Below are 4724 nucleotides of genomic sequence, written 5' to 3'. Positions count from 1 at the left end.
AGACCTGATATTTCACAATAGCTCTACAAGGGTCTGCAACCACATGCTTTACTAACCCAAACAAACAAACAAACAAAATCTAATTCCAGGGAGAAAGGAACTGAGAGGGTCATAAGGAAACCATGTCAGTAATCTAGCACATACATTTATATTTTTTGTGTGAAAAAGTTGAGTGCCTAAGTGAACTCCAGAATTCCCAGTATGCTCATAATAAGCTGTTTAATTAAAGTGCAAGAGATCTTTTTCAAACAGGAAAAGAGACACTAACACAACCAGAAATTCTACAGCTCTTAAGCACAGAGTCAAAGAAAAGATATCATTTTACAAAATAACTTGTTTTGCCAAGTTCACTCTGCCTTATTCTGTGGCAGGTGGATGGGGGGTGGGGGGTGACTAAAAGGTTTGATCTGCAAGGAGCCAGGAGCACGTAAAAGACAAAGCTCTGAGGATGCATAATTAAACAGGAATCCTCAGTGCTCACTAAGAAGGAATCAGAATAGATGGAGAAGCAATTGTGCCCATACTGACCATGGAAGCTTGAGTGCCAAGAGCTTTACTTTCATTCAGGTATACGGATCTAAGTCAAGATCATTTCTAATTTACAACAATGCTAAATTTGTTTGTAAAAATGTACTGTGCATGGGATAGGTACAGGTGCTTTCCTCATTCTCGTTTCCTCAGCACCTAGAAAACCAGGCCCACAGCAGAGGCCCAGTGAATGTGCATGGGGTGGGTAAATAAATGAGAGAATGCAGAAGGGGTCTGAACATTATCTTGGAGCCTCCTACACATCACACTTTAAAGCCATACCTTTGAAGTCTCTGAGAGCCAGTATATTTTTAAATCAACTTTTTCACAATGCCCAATTCAATTCAGAGAATAAATAGAAATAAGGAATATAATTTTCTGCCTCACTGGCCAGAAATCAACAACAACAAAACAACTTTTTAATCCCAATAGACACAGTAATGGATAACTTTGCATTCAAAAAAACAGAGAGAGAGAGAGAGAGAGATCTGGGCTGTCTACAGCACCTTCACCACATCCCACAACTGAGAGAGCAGCTGCCTTCCCAAAATGACTAGAGGGAGCTCCAAGCAAAGCTCCTGCCCGTAAGATCCAACCTCACCATTCATTCCACCACAGTCTGGGCTGTCTACAGCACCTTCACCACATCCCACAACTGAGAGAGCAGCTGCCTTCCCAAAATGACAGGAGGGAGCTCCAAGCAAAGCTCCTGCCCGTAAGATCCAACCTCACCATTCATTCCACCACAGAGGAGGCTCTCCTATGGTCCTTCTGGTTGAAGGTAGAGAGTGTAGAAGGAAAAAGAAAGAGGGATCTGACAGGGGATTTTGCCCTCGGCCAGACTTTAAGGAACAATATTATTTTATGCTCCTATGACAATCCCAACTCACTCACTCCATTGTGTCTGCCCAAGTTTCTGAGTAGCTGGGAGCGGGCCAATTCCAGTAGGGCCAGCAGCCCAGGCAAATAGCAGTCATCATTTATTGATACAAAGTAAATATTCAGTACAGCCAGATAAAGTAAATATTATTATCACCATTTTACAGAGAAGAAAATTAAGGCTAATCTATTTAGCAGGTGATGAAGTTAGGATTGAATCTCAGTTTGTCTGACTCTAAAACATGAGATTTCTTTCCACCGCATCACTCCACCTCCTCGGTCCCTGTGTAAGCTAAGTCCAGATTAGAACGCAAGTTCTGTAGGAGGCATTCTCTTCTGTATTCAGGTGAGGTATCATTTTTTAGATGAAATCCTTTATATATGGGCCTAACGATTTAAGTTCAATACCTTAAAATTAGAAAAAATTCAAATATCACAAAGTAACAAACATTTTAGAAGTCTCTCATTCCACCATATACTCCAGAGGGTGTCCTCTTTGTAAGACTATCTTGCAAGATTTACTTGTACTTACAAAAATAAATATATTAACATTGCATAGTACTTTTCCACTGAAAGAGTTGAAAGCATTTTTCAAATACCAATTTTGGTATTTGAGGGAAAAAAGCTGAAATATGATGAACAAACTCTAGGAGACATCTCTTACATAATCTAACTTCCTTCTTCCCAAAAGAATTTAGGCATCTCAAGATAAAACACACACAAACACTAAGTCTATTCAAATAGAAGTCTAAAATTCATGAGAAGTATTTTAAAAATAACACTTGTCAATATGGCTACTATCATTTGAGCACTGAATTTAGTGTTCTACTTCTTGAAAAACAAGATGAAATAAAAAATGGGCTATATATAATTCTCATTATCCAATAAAAGGGACTTCTGTAGATTGTTCAAGAGTCTGAATAAGATATTGGATAATATCTTCTATCACTATTTATAGAAAATACATAGATAGTCTTCAAGATGAAATAAAAAATGGGCTATATATAATTCTCATTATCCAATAAAAGGGACTTCTGTAGATTGTTCGAGAGTTTGAATAAGATATTGGATAATATCTTCTATCACTATTTATAGAAAATACATAGATAGTCTTCATGTGACATTACTTAAACTGACCCTCAACAAAAAAGAGCATCAACAAACAAACGAAAAAAAGCAACTTGTTTCAGATGCAACTCTAATTTTTTCTACATAGACAATATCTGATTTTTTACCACATGAATAGTATACTTGTTTTCTCCCATCTTTTTCAAGGTCTCTTAGTTACCTGTAAATTTTTAGCCATAAAAGTCCATCCTTTTTTTTCAAGGTAACATCTATGGACCATTTACTGTGTAACTAAAGCCCTGTGCTAAGCATGCATTCTCAGAAACTCGGGGCTGTCACACAACTTATCCTCACTGTCACAACCACAAGTGCCAGACCCAGGACTGTAGTAGGGTTTGTCTGATTCCAGAACCCAGCTCTTAACCATCACGCTACAGATCCTCTTCCATAACCTGTTTGCAAAATTTTTATCTGTTTTTCATATCTTCCTGGGGGATTAATATTGTCCTTTGGTCAATTCCTGAAGGGCAAGCTCACAGAGAAAACTGAACACTAGTTGCTTTTGATCATTCAAAGCATTTGAAATCATATCCTGAATTTTTTTGGAAAACTAAACAACAATAGACAACAAATACTGCAACATGTGGGCAAATGAGAAAGCTCTATGCAGATAGGAAGAAATTATTTACTTCATGGCACAGGCAACAGGAACTTTGTCTTCAGGTCACCAATCAACTCAAAGTCAGTTGAAAGTGACCGATTATCATCATGGATAATGTTCTAGATGGAATCAGTTGGTGATCAAAACAAATATCTAAAATGCCAAAAAAAAAAAAAAAGTATTTATCATCATCATGGCCCTGGAAGGAACTCCGGGGTGATCCAGAACTGAATGGTAAAGAGGCACTATCACCTTTTGAATCCTGGTGACTACTTCTACATGAGCTATTTGGCATAGGAAGGAAAAGAAGCTAAGAAATCTTGCCCAGCTGTTGGATTTCAATTACAATGAATCGATAGCAGGGCTCATGATCCTTTAGTTTCATTTATAAGGTAATAATTTATCCAGGCATGGTAAATTTGTTACTACTTTTAAGCAGATTTTATCTTTGAACTTCGTGAAGACTCACCCAATATGTGCCTAAGCACTTAGACATCTTAGGATGAGAGGGGAAAAAAAAGATATTAATAGCTTGTCCCAGAACAGTTATACAGGCAAGGATGTGTCCTCTAGGACTTATACAAATAGACTCATTTTCTTGAAATCAGCCTAAAACATACTGAGCCTTAAAGTTTTTCAATAATCTGTTAGGAAAAAAAATTATTTTTTTTAAACCTAGAGTTACTGTTATTTTTCAAAATATTACAGTAGCAGAACCCCTAAGCCACAGTGATGGCAGCTATGTTTCTCATAAGGACACCCCAAAACAATACCAGCTTATCCATTGATTGAGTCAGGAACTGTGCTAGGTACTAGATATTCAACAATAAAAAAGACAGAAACAGCCTTTGCCCTCAAGGAGTTTACATTCCAACAGAGAAGACACTAAACATCAAATCATGCACAGCTATGTAATTAAAATTACGATAAGAAAACCGCTGACAAGTGAAGCACAGTCCTCCAATTTAATTTAAAGGAGCCTAATTGCTGGGGAGTGGGGGTAGGGGCGTGGGAGCAGTGGACATGTCAGCTAGCCAAAGGCATTACCCAAAAAATGTTTTTCAAAATAAAATTTAGAAGCGTTTTTCCTGGGAGTCTGGACATAACCTCCAGTTGTAGCAACCAGACTAACTGTTGAAATTGGTCGCCAAGTTGAAAATCATGGTATTCAATGGCAACCTAGCCCCCATAAACTCAAAGCCCTGGATATATAAATATATATGTACTGTACATTTCATCTTCTCCTGCTTTTTTGTTATTTTGTTGTTTTTTGGTTTGGGTTTTCTTGTTTTTGTTTTTGTTTTTGTTTTTGTTTTGCCGTGCCAGCTTCACATTTTACAGACATCCTCCTCATAGTAACTCCAGGAACGGCTCCATCTTAAACTTGACAGCTTGAGTGACAAAATCTTGACCTATTTTTTCTGTTTCCATTCTTGAAGTAATTTTTAAAAATTAAAAAATAAACACAAAAACTTCTCTTACAGTAGAATCCAGAAACATTTTAAAAAGAAAAGTAGATAAATGTTTGTCTAGTTTTATATATATATATATATATATATATATATTTTTTTTTTTTTTTTTTTTTTTT

The sequence above is a fragment of the Galeopterus variegatus genome, unplaced genomic scaffold (genome assembly GCF_000696425.1).
Source record: "Galeopterus variegatus unplaced genomic scaffold, G_variegatus-3.0.2 Scaffold456, whole genome shotgun sequence".
Classification (NCBI taxonomy): Eukaryota; Metazoa; Chordata; class Mammalia; order Dermoptera; family Cynocephalidae; genus Galeopterus; species Galeopterus variegatus.
This window is presented reverse-complemented; position numbering follows the sequence as displayed.